Source organism: Uloborus diversus, chromosome 7 (genome assembly GCF_026930045.1).
Source record: "Uloborus diversus isolate 005 chromosome 7, Udiv.v.3.1, whole genome shotgun sequence".
NCBI classification, from domain to species: Eukaryota; Metazoa; Arthropoda; class Arachnida; order Araneae; family Uloboridae; genus Uloborus; species Uloborus diversus.
Genome location: NC_072737.1, coordinates 88,297,604 through 88,320,252, shown reverse-complemented (window position 1 = coordinate 88,320,252; position 22,649 = coordinate 88,297,604).

Below are 22,649 nucleotides of genomic sequence, written 5' to 3'. Positions count from 1 at the left end.
GTTCTTTTTCTATTTCAATTTTAAGAACATTTTCCGGAGCAAAATTATCATAAGATGGACGAGTAAATTACGAAATTAGCATGACGTGGAATGGGAGAGCGAATGAACATAGCCAAATGGCGAGAAATTCGTCATCCATCATTTGTAAATATACAGGCGAACCGAATGACCTTTTAATTTGCAACTACGGGCAAAGCCGTGTGGGTACCACTAGTATATCATATTACAGTCCTTTCTCTCTACAAACACATGTTAAGACTTTCTGTTATAAGTAAACGTAATTGATGCATTTTGCTTTAATGCCAGCTGAGTCCATAATTTTCCAATAGCTTTTCTTCTTTCAAAATTTGCGACTGATGTGGATACTATCACGTCGCAAAGAAATTTGGAATGAAATTTCAATCTGGTTCATAACCGGCTTAATTTGAAAACCAGCTAAATTCCTTTTTTCTTTTCCAAATGGCCCCTGTAGAAATTTATGGCTAACATCAACGGCATTATTATTATAAATTGCTTAATCAAATTACATGTTTAATTATGCAGGCTATTACTTAGGTAAAGAGTGAGAAACCACTTGAATTAAACTGGAGTTTGAATGGAATATTTAAAAAAAGAAGTGGACTGATTTTCTTCAAAACCAGCTCAATCCATGCTTCTACCAAATGGTTCACTGTATAAATGTATGGATAACATCAACGACATTATCATCATAAATTGCTTAATCGAATTACATGTTTAATTATACAGTCTAGTACTTAGCTTAAAAGTGAGAAACCACTTGAATTAAACTAGAATTTGAATGGAGAATTTAAAAAAAGAAGATGACTGATTTTCTTCAAAACCAGCTCAATCCATGCTTCTACCAAATGGTTCACTGTATAAATGTATGGGTAACATCAACGACATTATTATTATAGATTGCTTAATCAACTTACATTTTGGATTAAACAGACTAGTACAGGGTGTACTGAAAAAGACTGACTGTTTTTAAAAACATCTAACAGGAAAACGCTAAATGATAAAAAAAAAAAATTATTCTTGCAGAGAATTCATGTAGTGGGTCGTAAATTTTTTCCCCCTGAGTTCCAAATTTTAGTTGAAAATTTTTCTAATAGATGGCGCTGCAGGTAGTAAGCCCGTAAATCATTAAAAAAAATAGGAAATTACATCACAATTTTTCGAAAATAATGAACAAAAGAACAAAACAATATTTTCAAACAATCGTCGGCTGTAATCCTATGTCGCAATCGGAGGAAAAATCGGTGAATTTCAATTCTTCTTTTTTGACTTACCGGCTTAGTATGTGCAACGCCATCTATTGAAAAAAATTTGAAGTAAAATTTGGAACACTCAGGGAAAAAAATTAGGGCCCTCCACATGAATTTTCTGCCAGAATTTGGTTTTTTTTATCATTAACCGTTCTCCTGTTATAAATTTTTGAAAACAGTCGGTCTTTTTTAGGACACCCAGTAGCTTTCATAAAATGAGAAACCATTTGAATTAAACTGGAATTTGAATGGAGAATTTTAAAATAGAAGATGACAGATTTTCTTTAAAACCAGCTCAATTCATGCTTCTACCAAATGGTTCACTGTATAATTGTATGAGCAGCATCAATGACATTAATATTATAAACTGCTAGATCAACTCACATGTTTGGTTGTACAGGCATAAAGGCAAGAAACTACGAGAATTTAATTGGAACTTCAATGGAGAATTTAAAAATAGAAGGAGAGCCGATTTTTTTCCTAACCAGCTCAATCCAAATTAGTTTTATCAGTAAATAATTAAACAATACTTCCAATTCAAAAACGGAAAAAAAAATTGATTACGTGCGCCAAATGTCTTTCACACGCGAAAAAATCTTCTGGAAAAATAGGTGGGCAGAGCAGGAAATATTTTTCGTCTTTCCCGTAAAAAAATTCAATATGGAATGAGCTGTTTTTGATTGTAAACGCCGCATTTGAATATTATTTTCCGTGCTGTAATTCATTACATGTACCACAGAAAATGAAATTAGAGGGTTAACAACTTTGAATTCAACATCGCTCACTATAAATCAAGGTAATGCATAATGTATTTTATATATATGTGTATGCGTGTGTGTGTGTGTGTGTGTGCGTGTGTATGTATATTGAAATTTCAAAATAACTTTTTAAAGAAGTCTCAGTATTTTGAACTAGAGCAATGACATATGCTATGAAAGGTTATGTACTAAATGTAGGTAAAAATAAAAGGGAACAACGTACTATATCTTCAAATTTTTCTCATTCAAATATTGTAGATATTGTAGCAAATATTACACTGATTCAATTGATTATTCATATTTCTAAACTATACCAAATTTGTAAGAAGATAAAGAAAAAAAATAGGAGTTATGGCGAATGTTGAAGACACAATAAGCACTGTCAGTGCAATTAATAAAAATACATGTAAAATCGTTTGAAAACAAAAAAAAAATCATCATTTCTTTTTTTTTAGTAAGTTTATTCTTGAAGTTGGCTTGATGAGAAAACGCCAATACTTTATGTTCTACAAAGGAAAAAAAACGTGTTGAAAACTCGAAAAATGTGACACATAATCGAACTCTTAGACAGTACAAAAATTGAAAAATCTAAAGTACTCATTTTGTTTTCTAAAAAATAGTTGAAAAGGGAAAGATGTCAAAATGATTTGGAAAACAACAAGAAAAGAAGAAAAATTGGAGAAAAAAATGAAACTAACTTTTACCTCCACTTCTATCGAGTGAAAAGAGTGGAGGGTGTACTTAAAATATTTATTAATGTTTTAAAGTATACAAAATAAATTCAAAATCAAATAAAATTTTAATACTATTCATATTAAGAAATGCTTCGCAATATTTTTCTTACTATAAGTCAAAGTACTTTAAAACTTAACAACGTTGCAGTATCTAACTCTCACGCACAACTACTTACAGCTTTTTCAGAGTTAAAGTGTATTTTAAAATTTTTTTTTCTCTCTCTCTTTTGCAGCATATCATTCAGTTTTAATTCTAAACGGATATATTTTTTGTCCGAAAAAGTATTCAGGTTATAATGATTTGCATGTAACGCATTAATCAATAATTTAAATAAAAACAGTATAAATTTAACATGAAAATAAGTTAATAGGCTATTTCAGGACCGTATTACTTGTGCATAAGTTAAGTACTTATTCTTAAACTTTTGATGCAGATTATTTTTAGGAAATGGCAATTTGTACCACTGCACTACTTCTCCAAAAAAATACGCAAATCATTTTTTTCAAAGTGATTTAAATTTGATTAAAGAACATAAAACAACATATTAATGCACAAATAATCAGGAAAATTGCATTCATGGGTTTCGAGGTTACAAGGAACCCATTTCTTAATGGAAGCTGGCTTATGGATGGTTATCATTTCATTCATAAATTGACTTCTTTTGCATTGAAAAAGGGGTTCCTTGTTACCCTGAAACATGTGTATGTAGTTTTAATGCGTAACTGTGCATTAATGCGTTGTTTTATGCACTTTCAATTTTCAAGCACGAAGGTATTTATTCAATTCTTAATCATTTGATGTTTGTCAAGAAAAAAAAGAAAGCAAATCATTTTTCAACACCAATAAAAAGAAACATGATGTGGCGGATGAGAACATATGTTATAAAAAAGGCACTTGTGACATTTTATTAATAACAGAATCCTGTAATATGCATTCTTCAAAAAAAAAAGTAATTATAAAACATGAATTTATTTTTGATAAGTTTTGAAATCAGGAATTGCTGCCAAATTTTTACTCAATTCTTCTAGATTTTATATAAAATTCAGCTTGCCTTTTGAGATTTTTATTCAAATTTTATATCACACAGAACACTAATGAGCAAGGGATCTATCATGCAATAATAAGTAAATAACAGTAAAATTTGTAAATAACAGTAAATCACGCAATGATTTGCTTTTATTTACAGTAACTAATATTCGACAGTATAAAACAAGAATAGCGGAGTTTAAAATCCATATCGATTTGAAAAAATACTAATATCAATAACGTACAACAGACGGAAGTAAAACCAACATTCTAGTTTTTAGTTCAAAACCCTAAAAATTTAAATCATCATCCTAAACTAATAAATCACAACATGTTTTAAAATTTGTCAGAATACGCAAACGTAAGCGTAATGAGTTTTCAAACATCTTGGTACTTTATACAATTCCAAAATATCCGATATGAAACAAAAATTCCTCCAAAGAAGTAAATTTTTCAAAAAGCCACTCAACGTTAAAAAACCTTTAAATACATTTCAGTTCATTTTAAAATAATCTTTTAAATAAATAAACAAAAAATTGTTAAATTTTAAAAAGGGAATCAAATTACATTGAAAGTTCTTTTTAAATGTAAAATAATCTGCCGACGTTATTAATTACCGCCAATTTTGACAAGAAACCGCATTACAGTAAACCAGCCTTATTCATAACTAGCGGTAACCGCACGGCTTTGTTCGAAGTAGAAAATTAAAAGGTCATTTGGTTCACCTGTATATTTACTAATAAGAGATGATGAATTTCACGCCAATATGCTGTGTTCATTTGCTCGCCCATGTTTCGGTTAAACGTTATGAAAATTTGGTAATTTACTCGCCCATGTTATGATGATTTGTTCGGAAAAATGTTCTTAAAATTGGAAAAAAAAAAGAACAAAATCGAATTTTCGAGAAATCGCATCGAGGTGCACATCCCCATGTTACAAACTAGTTTTTTGCCAAATTTCATGAAACTCGGCCGAACGGTCTAGGCGCTATGCGCGTCACAGAGATCCAGAGAGACTTTCAGCTTTATTATTAGTCAAGTTCATCGTAAGTAAACGTTCAAAATAGCGCCCATTCGAAGATCCAAGATCTGAAAATAAATGGAGAACAAACTGAGATATTTTCTAAAAATCTAAATAAACTTAGTAATTTTTTTAAGGGATCATAAAGTTTTGGATAATTTCATGGTAAAAAAATTTAAAAGACAATTTACCTTTTTTTACAACGGCGTGGATGAAATAACGTATTTTCTTGTGTTAAAGTGAGAAAGAAAGTAATTTTTTAAAATCATTGAAGTTCTTGACTGAATTTTGAACTTTTCGTGCCGAAAAATTTCCGATGAATTTTAACGTAAAAATCGGGGTTGTGTGATCATTTTTGAATCTCATATTCAATGAAATTAAAAAGCGACATGCGACTGGTCTGTCCCAATCACAAATGCATTAGAAATCATACGGCATTTAAAAAATTTAGTGTCAGGCTTTTACGAAGCGAGGTCAATAAGAAATCTTCTTGACTTCTTAAATAAACAAGTGGGGAAATGTGGGTCAATGCGAAATAATTAGGATTACTTTCCTTTTTCAAAAAGAACAAATTGGAAATTTATTCTACAATTACAGTACCTTATGTACTGTAAAAATTACAGTACCTTATGTACTGTAAAAATTACAGTACATAAGGAAAAAAAAGCATATTTTGTATTAAAAACTGAATGAAAATATTATTTTTCATTTTTGGCAGTAAATTTTTACTACCAAAAAATAGCCGAGAATGCTCACTTTAAAAATAATTGGGCGAAATGAAAACTAATGGTTTTCTAATTTTTTGATTTCCATATGAAAAATATTTTTCATCAAATGAATGACAGAAGCAAATGAATGAATAAATGATAAATAATGAAACAATAAACGAATAAATAAATTAATTAATCAATTAATTGTCATCTGAGAAAAGTAAATGAGTAAATAAAGTAGAGAATGCATAAATAAATAAGTGGATGAATAATCGAAGGAATGTTATGAAATGAATTTATAGATAAATACGTAAATATTTGATGGATGAGCGAATAAATAAATGTAATCTTTTATTTCACTTTTCCTCATCCGCTTTGCTCCTCGTACACTTGACAAATTACATTTAACATTTAAAACTGCAACCTGCCTAATACTAGCAAAATTAGAGCTGCAGTGGAAATCAGTAGATCTCAATTAATATTTAAAATATTAATTACAAAAACTTTATCATTTGATAATGACAAAAATTATTTCTATTCATCAAAAAAGATCACGATATGGTTACCAAATTTTGAGAATTATTTGCATAATTATAAATCTTGATCCTTAGAACAATTTATTTTTTGACTGGAATCAATATGTTTAAGAACATAGTTAAAATATTTGCTTGATAGATAGGTGTCACTGCAAATTGAGAAAATATAACACCATTTCACTCCCCCCCCCCCATTATTTTAAAAAGCTTTGATATTAAATTGATGAACGCCACAAAAACTCATTATTTGCGAAGTGTAATAATTTTTAAGAGTCCATAATCCACAATTCTATAGTTGCTTCAGTTCCACCATGAAATTAACTTGTTACAGTAATTGACAATTGACTTAAAATTTTTATTATTCATTTTTATTTTTTGACAAAGATTAGAAATCTTGTCCTACCTAAACTGATAGGACAGAGGAAGTATATTATTTTCCTTTCTAATGGGGCTGTTGTAGAGGCATTTCCTTTTGCAGACCTAAGTGGATTCGCCGGCATAGCATCCACTCTTTCACGTAGCACCGTTATCGGCGGGATGCCGTTGCCACGATAATTTTGACGCCCTGCTTCCGCACTAGATGGGGACACCTGGGCTCTATAAGATGTGAAACTGCACTAAGAATTTAATTTTGCCAAGAGATACTCCATGCCAAATGAGTACTTTCGAGGGACCTTTCACATGCCGCACAATCATACGACATGGACGCTGCTGATTTTCTGCATCTTGATAACCCACCGACTGGAAACAGGTTTGATCCTGTTCTTTGGGCGTTAAAGGTCTGCGTCTTAACCACTACCCCCACTCTGTTGGCAGAAAATATAATAACAGCTTCCGGTATATAATTTATTCAATTACTCTTTAGATTAAAATCGTACGAATAGTGAATACTAGGGCAGACCGGGGCACGTTTACGCGGATTTTTTTCAATGAATTTTCTAATTTTTATGTTTTAACTTAAGAAATTTTAGACATGGCGATTTTACGAAGCAGTTAATGAAGTCAAAACTGGTATATTCAGTTGTTGCTCATTTTGTGTTTTTAACCGTTAAAAAAATATTTTTGAGTTCAAGTCGGTTGCGTAAACGTTCCCCAGAAGCGAGGCACGTTTACACGTTTCTATTTTGACACCTAACGTGATTCTGTTAGTGATTCGAACATAACGTCTTACCATCGCTAAAATAAAGCAAATTTATTACAGACTAAATAGTGTATAAAGTAAAAGCTAAATGGGCATGAAGACTGCACTACATGATTGTAACCTACAAGATACGAATCTGTTGCTCAATTAAAAAATAAATGGTGATTTTGAAAACTAAATAGCCTGAAAATACTAAAACGGTTTGAGACAGTTCGGTGCGAAAAAAGTGTCAGAGCAAGTTTGGAAGTGAGACACCGTAAGAACGTGCGTAAAGATGTTCCGACGTCAACGCGTAAACTTGCCTCGCGCCAAGTTTGTATTTATTTTCAACGTAAAAAAAAAATAAAAAATAATAATAACATCTCAGTTCACACAAGAACAATTCTCAAAAAAAAAAAAAAACTGCTAATTTTTATATATTTGTTCTTTCTTAACTACGTATTATTTATTCACAATAAGCTTCAAAACGTTCAACACAAAACTTACTCAACTTGGTTAAAAAAAAAAAAAAAAAAAAAAACAGATTATTATTTCTGCATGCTAGATCGAAACTCGACTGATGCTCAAAAACTTGAGAGAATATTTGCTAGGAAGCAGCATCAATCTGTTATGACTGTTGGTCCTACTTCTATAGTTCGTTTTGAAAAAGAAGGCACTGCGTAAACGTGACCCGGTCTACCCTATTCAATTTCTTCAAAATTTGAAACTGCTTTCTTAGATGTATTTTCTCCTTCAATGCTTCAGTTCATGACCGCTCTTCTCATAAGATCACATTTATTTGTTGCCAGAAAGCAAGTTTTCCCTTGTTTTTATCTATTTCATATATTTATCTACCATTCACGAATCATCCAATGCAGGCTTATATCTCCACCGATATCTACAAAAAATCAACATCGTCAAAAAGTAGTCATTCATCGTCATTTTTTTACATTATTATTAGTTCCATAAATGCCCACAAGGGTATCTCCACATGGCCACATCAAGCAACAGAGAGATAACCAACACTACTATTACCAAAAGCAGTAAACATAATCGTCATCTTGTGCAGTTCTCCTGATATCAAAGCGTAGATGGTTTTTGCTGAGGGGGGAAAAATGATGTTTTTAAAGATGAAACACACAGATGACGTCCAGTGAATCGTAATAATATATCAGTTACGGTTACCTGATTCGCTGGCAGCGTATAGAAATCGGCAACGCTTAAAATGTAATGGCCCACGAAAGAAAGTTTTAACGCCATTTATTGAGCTCGTTAATTACAAAGCTTTTGTTATCAAAGTGTCATATTTCGGTGCCATTAAGTTCTTGTTTCGCTCCCAAATGTGAAATCAAAGAGCTCTCGCCCTATTGTTTATGACTAGCCGATTGCAGAAGTCGAAAGTGCATCTGTGAAATTATTGTTCTTGATTAGATAATGTATTTATAACAAAAAAAATGATTTGATTCATGCACATTTTTGTCTGGCTATGTGTTGTATTGTAAGGTGGTGTAACTGATTTTGAAAAATCTAGTTGAGAGAAAAATTAAATTTTAAATTATGTTTATATTTATATTTGTTTCTAAAAAAAATAGTAGGAAAAGAACTACAATGAATAAAATAAAAAGTTCATGACACTCATCATAAAACCTGTGTCGAAAATTGTCTTCTGAAAAGATGTTAGTTGCTTGAGTCACAAGTTGATTACAGGAAATTCTAAGATAATTTTTGCACTAATATTATCTGTTATGAAATTCACTGCTCGGCAAAAAAAGAAAAAACACTCTCAAAATGCTTCTAACTTGTACTTCTGACTCAAAATGCTTCTTTCCGACTCAATCCAAATGGGACCACTGTCCCCAAAACTCAGCAGTTTTTTAAAGATAGTGCCCCCCCCCCACTCTATATACTTACCGTTAGCATTCTTCTGAGGAGACTTTGGTAGCAACAAAGGAGACTAATGGGATCCCATCGTAAAATATTCAAAAAAATCATCAAAAATTATCTTTTTCTGGTGGGGAGGACGTTACAACTTTTTCACCTTTTTTTTTTTTTTTTTTTTTTTTTTTTTTTTTTTTTTTTTGTGTGGAAAACAAAAGTATATGCAGCATTTGTATGAGCCAATACCCAAACAAAATTTCCCGTTGTAAAAGTTTCTTGAAAACAATTCTGGAAATTTCACACATTACATACGAGTCGCATGTCAGATCATCAGTAGAAAACCCTCCCATATTATTTATTTTTATTTGTAAGTTACATTCACAGTTATAATTGAGATTAAAAATGAAATTAAGTATGCTCATAATATTATTAAAGTACATTAGTAGCATAAATATATATTTATATTTCTGAGGATACACCACCGCCATTGTTTATCACTTCTTATTATCGTGACTACAAACAAGAGCACTATTTTCCTAACTTTGAGACGCAGAAACTCACTTTTCGGAAGCCTGGTCCGTAGCGTTCTACTTCTTTCCCCGCACATATTTTCAGAGATACTTAATACGATGAAAGTACTCCAGACGAGAGAAAAACGTTCCCCACACATGCATACATACATATTAGGAAACACGTCTCACAATTCTGAGAGTTCCAAAAGGCTAGAAAAACAAGAAAACACAAATCAATTAGTAATGAACAATATAATCTTTTGAATTGCTACAGTTTGAAAATTTCCATCCAATCAAATTAATGTTCACTCCCACAATCCACAAACACTAATCTCAAAGAAGAATCTTTAAACATTGAAGTTAGTAAAACCAATTTCAATGTCTTGAGTTATGATTTTAAAAACGGACTACAAGTTTAAGTGAAAAATGCTTGACAACCACTGTGCACACTGATAGTCCTATTTCTATAAACATGTACAGAAACACTATCATCAATCAAGTTTAGAATTTAGAATATCTGTAACCATAAAAAAAATAGCAATGAACATTATAGTTTTCCATTTGAGAACACCGTGTACTAAGTAAAAAAAATAGCAATGACCATTATAATTTTCCGTTTGAGAACATCGTGCACTAAGTGAAAAAAAACTTTTATGGTCGCATCGCTGTGGACTTGGTATCAAAATAAAAAAAAATTTGACATGAAAATCATCCAAAAGCGTTCTATTTATATAAAAAAATTATATTGTACGCAAAAAGTGCCACCATACAAAATACAGCGCTGGCCAAATTATTAGACTAAGACTGTTTTAAAAAGCAAATTCTTTACTGATTACATAACTATAGACACATTAACGAACAGTGAAATAATTATCTAATATTTAGTATGCATTCCCTTGTTCTTGATGAGCATTTTAAGTCTTTTTGGCATACTTTTCACAAGGTTTACACCATTTCTCAACTTTTTAAAAAAGGAGGTAAAAAATTGTTTATACTCACTATTATATATACTCGCATACATATACTCACTAATTACCTAAAACTAACTTTAAATATAACAGAACACACTAATAAAAAGAACTAGTGAACTCTTTAAGCTGATTGAGGTTATGTTCCTGGTACGTAGATGAACAAAGAACATAAACAAAGCAGACAGTGCTTCCACCTGCAAACATTAAATTATGCTGAAATAACGTAATAATCAGTGTGCAGTATGTACTGTACTTTAACAGTAAAATAAATAGTATTTTAGTACAAAGAGTGTACAAAAAACAAAAAAAAAAACTCTTTAGTCTAATAATTTGGCCAGCACTGTATTTTGAATATCATTGAACGAGGTCAATTTTTTAAGACAAAGAGGAAAAAAACATGTTTAAAAATGTTATATATTCATCTAAAGTGTAATATAACAAAAAAGTTATTTTTTTTGTCCTCTGACTGAAACATTTTGCAGAAAATTAAAAATTTCTCATTGAAACTAAAATATTATAAAAATCAAGAAACAAATTATGATCAAGGCATGAAATTCGTGTCAAAAAGTGTAATTAGATTAGGTAATCACCAGTAAGGAATTTGTTATCCATTTAATTTCGTTTATTTTAGATGAGAGCTGATAAACTTGACCGGAAATTCAAAAGTGACACATCTTAAGTTAATTAAAATAATATTTTTTGTTAAAGTATTTATTAACTAAATATCAGTGTTATTGATCTTTAATCACATTTGAGTAATTTTTTTAAATAAATAGTTACTTTAATGTTTCTATTTTAATCAAAAAATTATTTCTCGAGAGGCACTTATTCCTCTATGTTATAACATTTTCCCTAAAAAAAGTCTATTTTTAAAGGTATATTGCTGTTGATTTGCGACTTGAGTCTTTTGAAATTCGCACCTGTCGCAAACCTTTATATCAACATGATTAATGATGCACTTAATGGAGATTAAAAAATTAATGCTGTCGTCACTCCCACTTTTAATTTTGTTACTTTTGATTTTTTATTTCCATTATTCCTCTTTTTCAAAAGAGCGATATTTTTATCTTTTTAACAAAAGTTATACATTTGCATTTTATGTTTCACCCTAGATTCTTGAAAAAACTTCTTTTTAAACTTACGAAACATAGTTTTTACTTTTTTTGTTGATATGTCTTCCCTTTTTTGAAACACTTCAGAAATATGTTTTTTTTAGAAATAAGTAAATTTCAAAAACAGTTTAATTACTCTCTTAAGAAAAATTCTGTAAATCTTTTTACTTTTATTTACGATCGTTTCATTTCGTAAAATAGTTTGAAAATTAGTAACTGTATCAAAACATGTATACATAAAATATTTTAATTCAGTCGTATTGTGAATAATTTCATTTTTTCCCAAAAGTTTGTATCTTAATCGGTTTTATCAATTTAGTTTTGAGTTAATTTATTTTTTTAAGACTAAAAATTATGCAAATATATTTTCTTATTTTTTATTGTTTCTAATTTTTATTTTATAACTAGTTACATATTTTGAGTAGAATATTCAGTATGAAACTACTAAAAAGAACCGATAGTACAGTAAGTAATCAGGCCAAAAAAAGTAAAATAGTATTAACGATTATTCTTCTGTCAACAGGAATCCAATGACTGGTGCAACAGTCCAAAAACGTAAAATCACCATAAATCTTTACAAATTCCTCATAATCATCTCGAATGTAAAATCAACTCAATTATAAAAACATTTAATAGCAATTAAATAATAGAGTGGACCGGGGCACGTTTACGCGTGGGGTACTTTTACGTAGTTTGCCCTTTTCCCAAAACGAGTTATAACTAGAGAGCCAACAGTCATGACAGATAGATCAGCTGCATTATAAAATATTCTCACAAGTTTTTGAGAATCAGTCGACTTTGGTTTAGCATGCGGAAGGATAATCTGTTCTTTACCAAGTTGAGTAAAATTTCTGCTGAACGTTTTGAACCATATTGGGAATAAATAATGCTTCGTTAAGAATAAACAAATATTTGAAAATTAGCAGAATTTTACCTTTTTTGGAGAGTTGTATTTGTATGAACTGAAGTGATATTAAATTTTATTGCATGTAAAAAAATATAATTAAACTTGGGGACGGGGCAAGTTTACGCATTGACGTCGGGGCACATTTATACGCCCGTTCTTACTGTGTATTAATTCCCTTTCTTACTTCTAAACGTGCCCCTGACGCTTTTTTCGCACCGTACTGTCCAAAACCTTTCAAGTATTTTCAGGCTGTTTAGTTTTGAAAATCATAATTTAATTTTTAATTGAGTAACAAATTCGTATCTTATAACTCAAAATCATATAGGGCTGCATTCATGCATGTTAAACTTTCACTTTATACACTATTCAGGCTGAAATCAATTTTCATTATTTTAAAGATGGTATGAATTAAGTTCAAAGCACTAACAGTACCACGTTTGATGTCAAAATAATGAAAAAGGTTCTCCATTGAGACTTGGTTAAAACACAACATCTTCTCTGAAAATGCAATTCTAGTTATGCAACATGCAATGCTTCCAACCTTTTTAAAAAACGATTTTCACAAAAAAAAAAAAAAAAAAACATCAAACATGTGGCTCAAAGGAAAGTTGATACTCTGGTTTAACACCGAAAAATAAGTAAGAAAGTTGTAAAACAAACCCGTAGTAAAAATGATCGGTTTTAATTATCTTTTAAGAGTCTTAGGGGGGGAGTATTCCCATTAGTTTCCCCGAGTAGGCCTTCCACTTCGTCACATATGGAATACTCCAACTGAGACCTTTTAAAAAAGGAAGAACAAGGCTTAGAACCAGGAAAGGGAAAAAAAGAGGATGCCCGCAATCCTAACTGATACTCCGATTATAGAAGCCCTCATACAAGAGCAGTTAGAAACTAAAAAGAAACAAATATAATAGCAGAACAAAACGAAAAGGAGAAATTATTTAAAAATTTACACGTTTCTATTGAAACAGAACTAGAAGACAGCAAAAAAAAGCATAGAACCAAAACCTGCGAAAGAGAATAATTTAGTACACTCTCACTGTAAAAAAATGTGTAACCTTACTCCGTAAAAACGGTGGCAGCGTAGCTGCCTCCATGGCAATTGAGTAGCTTAACTGATAAAACTGGTGCAACGCTCACACGTTACACCAGTTTTATCAGTTAAGTTACTCCATTGCTAAAGAGGAAGCTAACCGCCGGAATAAGGTTACACAAAGTGCAAAATGCTGCCACCGTATTTACGGAGTAATAATGTTATACTTTTTTTTACAGTGCTGTAAAAAGGAAAGTAGTGAACGATTGTGATGACGAAGTAGAAAACTGTGCGTGCATCTATTATCTGAAACGTGGTGTTCTTGGAATATCAGTTCAAACTTGCATTAACAATACAAGACTAACCTTAAGCCGTGAATGGTAGAATAAAGTAGCGACACGTCCACCATCTTGGGGCTAAACGTTGCATTCATTCCTATGTTTGCTAGGGTGAAACAATGCGTTTTGACCCTTAATTGTGGTTTCTTGTTAACGCTATGCTCGGTTACAAACTTGTATTGAGAATACAAGAGAAACCTAAAGCCTTGAATGGTAGAACAAAGTGGCGACACGTTCGCCATCTTGGGGCTAATGCTCTTGGCTTGCTTTAGCTTTTGATTGGGGTTTCTTGTTAGGGGGTCACAGTACCTTAAAGACATGTTCTTTTTTTAATTTAAGTAAATTTTGTTTTTCTTTGAAACCATAACATGCACACTTACATTGCAATCAATAATTTACTTTCCATTTTTTTAAAAATTGGCCACTTTTTTTTTAAATTCAAAAAAATTAGAAAAAGTATAATGTTTTAAAATCCCTAATGTTTTTTTGTTTTTCAACATTATTTTTTTCTGCTAAACGTTCACGATAATCTTCTCTAAAAATCTATGAATTAATTTGCTTATTTATTTATTAGAAAACTTTCTGCGATTAATTATGTAACAAAATTGCTTTTTTTTTTCTTTTTTTTTTAAATTGTTTTTATAGGCATAACATGCTCTAAACATTTGAGTTTTTTGTGAAATGCTTATCCAATGCACAGTTTTGTTAAATATATTATCCTAACTGGAAAAAGCATTAATTTTTAACCATATCTTTAATTGAAAAAAATCCTTAGGGATTCTAATGACATGAAATCGAAAAAAAAAAGGTCATGGAGAAAAAGTAATTTAAAGGGGGTATTTTTGCATAGGAACACATTGCGAGCATGACCTGAAACCACTCATAACTTTTTAAAAATTTGAACTAAAGCGATGAAACTTTTTCCCTGTGTTTGAAATAATTTTTAGTTATGAAATAAGCAATAAAAAATTTTTTTTTTTTTGATAGTTTGATCATTGTTGAGCTGCTGTAACCCCTTAACTGTAAGCTAATCTGCAATCAAGGAGCTCCACAGCCAAGAAGCAAAATACGCTACTTCATTATAGGAGACATAGGAAGAAAGCGACATTTAGCTCCAAGATGGCATGTCACTACTTAAGCTACGATTTAGGGCTTTAATCTCAACAAGTTAAAATCCTTGCTTTAAATCACTCATCTGCGCTATTTTTTTGACTGTCGGTATTTTCTATTAAACGTGTTAAATTTTTATATAATGTTCAATGAGTAGTCTTCTGTACATTACTCAATTGCAGAACTCTTTAAAACGCGCAATGTGGTTTGCTAAATTTGATAAAATACTACTTTCAGCCAGCGAATATCCACCCTATACGAATAAAACCTTGCATTATTGAATATTTACATATCGACTCAAAGTTAAAGTTCCCCGCTTAATCGAATAACTTCCCCGGAAAATCGAGTAATATTGGTCAGTTTTCAAAAGTAGTTTTGCTGAGAAATGTTTGAATAAAGTAAAAATAAATTAAGTAAGAACAATTAATCACTTTTTTCAAAATAATATTTTTCGTCAACGATGGACGAGATAAAAAACATTCACATTCTATCAAAACATTTCCACTGTTCTATATAATTTCTTTTGTCGTTGCCATTGAAAAAAAAAACAATGAATAGCGCTAACGATAATTAAGTTAAATAACACAAAGAAATGTAAACATTGCAAATGATAACACTTTGATAACTATTAAATGTAAAACACGGCCTTCAGCAAGCAATCCACTATTATGGACTTCTTCAAAAAATAATGAACAAAAAATAGGTGAAAAAACAAAGATTTCAAAAGTTACTTTTTTATAATTTTCATACTATTTTGTTGTTTACTTTGTTTATTTCAAAAACTTTTCACAAATGACGTTAATTACTTCCTTTATAGTTGTTGATTTATTAATATTTTATTACGTTTAAAAACGTTGTCAATTTAGAATACTAAAGAAAATGTCCCTGCTTAAACAAATACCCCGCTTAGTCGAATAATATTTCTTGGAACCTACGATATTCGTTTAAGCGGGGCCGACAGTACGTCGTTTTTAAGGTAAAGAGCGCAAAATTCATTTTTCTAAATAATAAGAGCTATAAGAAGATAAAAGTTAAACTTCGGTTTATGGATGGTTTTTAAAAAGAAGGCCAATTCCCTTTTTTCTTCATATTCACATAACATCTATGTTTTTGTGCTGTACAAGAAGGAGATGAAAAGAGTTAATCTAGTGCTTTCTTTAAACAAAATCACCTTTACCTTAATCCTAGTACATCAAAGCATTTTGAATACTTTGAGACTCGAAAAAAATCCCGCAAACATTTTTTTATTTAAATATTTTAATGAAAAGCTGTTAAAACTTCAGAAACAGCTGCTTCCGGTGAAAAAAAAAAACTTAATTCTTGTGAGTTAAAAAGTGAGCAACAAGGAATAATTTCAATGAGAGTATCTTAAAGAGCTTCGTCCGTTTTTTCATGAGTCATAAGAAAAGATTAGATGCAAAACCCATCGTCATTCTTTTGGAAACTCGTTGGCAACACTGATGAAAAACAAATATTTTGAAACTAGAAAAAATTTGTATTTTTTTAAATGTAGGCGAAAATATCAAATTCTTAGTATTTTTTCCTTGGAAAATAAAACATTCAGTTACGACGTAATTTACCTTTGAAAGTCAACTTTAAAAACTGCATGTAAATTAGGAGCAACAAAGTGCTTACTTTTAACATAATGATTAGTCAAATCATAGTAAGAACTATTTTTGTCTTGATGCAACTAGAAAATCGCTCGTTAAGGTATGACGGGTGAAAATTGCTTCTACATTTGAACGAAACAATTGCCTGTTCACTGATTTGTTAATAGTTAAAATTCTAACCCTTACTCCAGTGGATTAACCCTGAAGTCGAGTAGAGAGCGTTCATTGTTGACCACTTTTTCATTTCTTCATCTTCCTAAAATGCCTCTTACCAGTAAATCAGTTAAGTTAACGGACCTAGTTTAGCCTTGTAAAAAATAAAGCATTTCCCTGCATGTCAAACATTACCAAAAAATATCATCAAATTATCATGCTATGGCGCGAGTTTCGTTGTTGATGACGTCAGAGCGTTACTCGATCAGTGAATTCACTATTATATCTATGACGATATTAGTTGTTCTAGAGTGACCAGCTGTTTCTTTTTTTTTTCCAAGTTCAATTTCTAAAGCCATTTCTGCCTTTCATTCTTCTACAAGAAGCATCAAAACTGAGATGATTTAAAGCTTCTTAGACCCTATTGACTAAACAGCTGACTCATTGGAGGTTCGTTCAAAGTGTGATAAGAAATTTTTTAATGTTTGGCTGGAAAATCGGATCACTGGAAGTAGAATTTGTAACCTACTCCTTAGGGGCAATTCATTAATTACGTAAGAGTCCCGAGGAGGGGGGGGTGGAAAAATCTCTACATACCCTTGCTTGGGAGGGGGAGGGGTCAGACCCATTCTTACGTAATATTTTCCAAGTCTATATTTTATATTAGAAATCGCGTGGTCAAGTGGTTTGGTTATGTAAGATATAAGTAGCGTAAAATATAATAAAAGAATCGTACTGTGTATGGACTGTCTTATTTTTAATTAGTATCGCATCATATAGAAAAAAAATATTTGTCGAAAAAACATTCAGTCTAGATTCCTTTTAGTGAATATTTCTTTGCACAAAAAGGTTTTTAAAAAAATTTAAGAATGGTGAATTTAATAACGATTTCAGTGATGTAAGATTCGCTGTTTTATTAGTTTGAAAAACGAAATGGAATCTTACGTAAGATGGGGAGGTCTGAGAAATCTTACTTACCCTTACATGGGGGGAGGGGGGTAAAAAACTGCCAAAAATCATCCTTACGTAATTAATGAATTGCCCCTTAACGGGATTAAAGCTTTTAAGCTCGGAGTGTTATCGTTGGTAAGAAAAAATCAAAGTTGTCTTCAGGGTCCCGTCCAACTGGTTGAGTCACGAACAGTGGTAGGTACCTGGGATTCTGAAGTGAAAAGTGTAAAGTGGTTATGTTGTAAGTAGGAGTTATCGAAAATCTGTGTTCCCGACATTAAATTGGTTAGTTGCACTTCTTTATAAACTCGCCATTTGTGTTGCTAATTCAAGTCATAAATGTTTTATTCAGAAAAAAATTGAGTTTTTTTAAATAATAAGTGTGTATAAATATCAAAATCTTTATTTTTCACGAAAAATAAGCTATAAATTCAAATTTTTAGAAACGAAGCTAAAATCTGGCAAAAAAAAAAAAAAAAAAAGAAAAGAAAACACAGCTGTGAATGAATTTCAGTCAAAAAGATCAATGAAAAAATTTGCATCTGTCGAATAGGGAAAAACTTTTGACTCACACTAATAACATCAGGTAAAACGAGCTGAGAGGAAACTTACAGAAAATATTAGCTAAGTAATGAAGATGTATTCAAGTGAATAAAATTATAAAATCTTAATTCTCTGATAATGATTGCATGAAAGGTATCCTAAATTTAAACCTTGCATTTTTGGTATCCCAGACTAGAATCGATTCTTAAACACAGCATCAAAGCATTTCAGAAGCATTGGTTTATCACCCTTCCTCGGCTTATCACCTTGAGCTATTTTTTTCACGTTCATCTCCCACTTTTATTGACGGATGTTATCAATAGCAGACAACAAGCTCTATCAAAAGAATAAACATTTCTTCCGCTCGTTACTTCCCTGAGAGAAGTCAGATTTATCATCGCTGGATGATCAAAGCAACGAACCAGCACTCGACACTTTTCCTTCTATTCATCCTACTAGGTTTTTTTTTTTTCATTTGTTATTATTTTTCTTTTACGAAAACAATACGACTTTCATTTTTTCAACAAAAAAAAAACAAAAAAAAACATTTGCGGTTTTCAGTTTAAGAATAGTAATCCTCATATAATTAATAGCTGATGATCGAGTCACCCACGTGTTTCAATAATGAAACTCGAGCCACGGCATGATAATTTGATAATATGTTTTGGAAATGTTTAACATGCAGGGAAAGGCTTTATTGTGACAAGGCTGAACTCGATCCGGTAACTTAACTGTTTTACTGGTAAGACTGTGTCACTCCGGGGGGGGGGGGGGACGAACGAAAAAATGGTCGACAATGGACGCCTACTGGAGTTTCAAGTTAATCCACTGGAGTTCGGGTTACAATTTCAACTATCAAAAGATCACCAAACAGGCAATTGCTTCGTTAAAATGTAGAAGAAGTCACGCGTCATACCTTGGCGGGCGACTTTCTAGTAATTTAAGAAAATTTCTAGGAGGAAATTTGCGCACTCAAAGCACAATGACTCTAATTTTTATTTCGAATTTTCAAAACTTTTTTCAACGAAAAAATTGATTAAATTTATTTAATCAATTATCAACAGCATACGGCAAGCTCCATCAAAAGAATAAACATGTCATCGGTTCGTTTTCTCGCTGAGTAGTCGGATTTATCATCACTGGATAATTAATTAAAGCCAGCAGTCGATATTTTTTCTTCAAGAACCCTCTTATTTTTTTTCCTTTTTTGCGAGAATATTACGGCTGAAATTGCCCAAAAAACAACTGTTGCATTCAGTTTTGGACTAATTTCTGTTTTAGAAAATGTTAATGATCAAAATTGTCAAGACAAAATTTGTGCTTTCTGAACACAATGCGGGTATAGGAGCTGCCCATAAATGATGTGAAAATGTGCAATGTCACTGCTTCCTCTTCTTGCCACAAACTTTCATAATTTCTGGAATCCCCTCCCCCTTAAACCGTGACATCATTTGTATACGCCCCCTAACTTTATTTCAAGGTTTACAACTTTTTTATTCGTGGAATAAGGAATCGAGTTTTAAGAAAAATGCACAGGCACTTCTAAAAATAAATATTCAAATGAAACAAGTTTTTTTATTCTTTCTAAATAATTTGCTATACCATTACAAACAATAACATTGTTTTGTTTATTTATTTGATTATTTTATTTATTTGTTTTATTTTATTTATTTACCCTTTTTTAAATTTCTTTTTTACCAATATTATTTATTTATTTTGCATCATGTTATTATAGTGCGACCAGAAAATATTGCAGCGTTTCTGTATCACGAAATAGAACTAAAAAAAATCAGATTTAAAATAAATATAAATCAGCTATATTTAAAATTAAAAAAAAATCTCATAACAAATTTGCCACAAAATGTAACAAGTTTATTTTAAAAACTTTACGATGCCATCCGTTTCGCTTTACAAACAACAAAAAGTAAAGAAAGTAAAAATTATTTAACAACTATACCAATTGTAAAACTGAAGTAGGCACTTTGGAAAACTTTGCAAGCAGTTAAAACCCCTGATACAGAAAAAGTTTTCGAAGAGCGAAAGATAATTTTCATTAACTTGTAAAGAATTTGAAAAAAAAAGGATGTAATTGAAGCTAAAAGAAAAAACTTGATGATGGTTATTTGTAGTAGACTGAAAAAAGTACGTAAAGTTAAATAAAAAGTTAATCTATAACTACCAATCAAAGCACAGATTTAATTGTCCAGAAAACGTAGTCCAAAAGGTATTTTTAAGTCTCTGTGTGGCAAAATGAAAAATTTCATAAACCTCCTGCTCTTCAAAAAAAAACGTTTTAGATGAAAAACAAAAGCATACAAATTCATGCTGTTACATGGCAGTATTAGTTGCACCAAAAACAACGTGCTAAAATTCAAAGGAAATTGCTAAGCATTCCCTGAGAAAACTATCATGTTGTGGCCTTAGAAGAAAATTTGTTCCGTAGCTTTCACATCTCTAAACTTTAAAAACTTTAAAGTGCTTCATTCTTCGAAACATTGAATCCAGAACTGATCAAGGCACGTCCTTGTACCATTTGCTGTATGACTTCATAAGATAGCTGTCATGCATAAGAAGGAATTGAAAAGAAGAAGAAAATATTTTATTACATCACCCTTTAGAAGCATTAATGTTATCAAATGAGCAAAAGTAGTTTGAATCCGGATGCAAGAGCAAAATATGTTTGAATTATTCCTTGTATCCGCATTTTATACTTGTATACCTGTAGCTTAGTCATATTAGCAAGGACGGATAGAAAGGAAGGGCGATGGAGTTGATTGCCCCCCTCCTAGAGCCGCGATGCAGGAACTCTTCTTTTGGCATATGAAGTTCGAAAAGGGTAATTTTAGACATTATCTAAAATAATGTTACGGGGGGGGGGGGAGGCTCTCCCACGGAATTTTTTCGGAATTGTAGTCTAGAAAACGTAATTGTGGTCTATCTTTTAACACTTTAGTTAGTCACAGGGATCGGAACTTAGCACAGGAAGTTTTTAGCTGTTCCAAAAACTCAATTGTGGACTAGTTTAGATGACATACTTGTACAGTGGGTTTCTGAGGTTCTCCCCCTAGAAATTTTTTTAAATTGAAGTCCAAAGAGAGCAATTATAAGACACATTTGATGACTTTTTTTTAGAAATGGAAGTTCCAAACTAAAAAACAAACTGAATTTCAGACGATCTTCCATGATATTAGGGAGGCGGAGGTTTTGAAATCGATAAAAGGGTAAGTATCTGAAATCAATCGTCCCCTCCTATAATATTTTCTGGATCCGGTCTTGCATATTAGACATTTTAATGTAAATTTCGGAGTAGTTCTGATTTTGTGATGTGTTGTTTGGATCAGTAGGGTAATGTGAATTAATGTTTGCAGTTTCAAAAACCCTGTGCTCGCTGCGGGACACGTGAAAAACTGCAAAACTTTCGGACTTTTTTCAATTCTCACTTAATAACCTTTAAACTATGCATTTTGTGATAATAACTATTATTTGTGCTTTTAAAGTACAGGGTGTTTCAAAAGGAATAGCGGGGCTTTAACATGTTATAATATTTATTACACCAAACTTACAGCCACAAGTGATATATCAAATGAAAGAGAAACTCAAACAGTTTTGTTTGTTGGCATCAGTGCGCATGCGCGTGGAATGCTGCAATAAGTAACGTTCAACAGGTATCTCTTAAAACATATTCATGTTACGCCACATATTTCTTCTTTTCGTTGAATTCAATTTCTGAACCCCCCCCCCTCGTCCCGTAAGTACACTTTGTCGTTTAATTTTTTCTACTGATGAATTCAAACTATAATTTATAGTTTTGAAAAACTTATTCTGAAATAAGAATAAAGATTTTTCAAACCTTAGCTCAAATTATGGAGAAATTTTAGATACTTATGGGAGTATTTTGTACATGAAGTACCTAAATCCTATGTATCATACCGTATCCATCTACAGTGCTATCAATAAATACTATCCTACACGGCGAATAAATCATCTTTTAGATGTGTTTCTTCAAGCAATCAATTTATCTTCCTCGGTTGATAACCTAAATGATACGGTGGAGATCAATTACTAAAGGATACACTATCCTTTATTTATTTATGTCCAATTTCTGAGATTTATGCTTAAGTATTAGAAATTCCTCCATGTAATCTTGGAAACGGGAACAATAGGTAAAATACAGAATCTTTTGCATTAAATTTTAAAAAGTCACTCAACTCGTGCACTTTGTATTTAAACAGCATTACAGAACCAACTCGTGATTATTCTACAGAAAAAAAATGTTGGGGAATGTGAAATAGTGAGACTAAGTGAAATGGTGAAATATTTACCGTCTTTATCGACAATTATCTGATAATATTTTAACA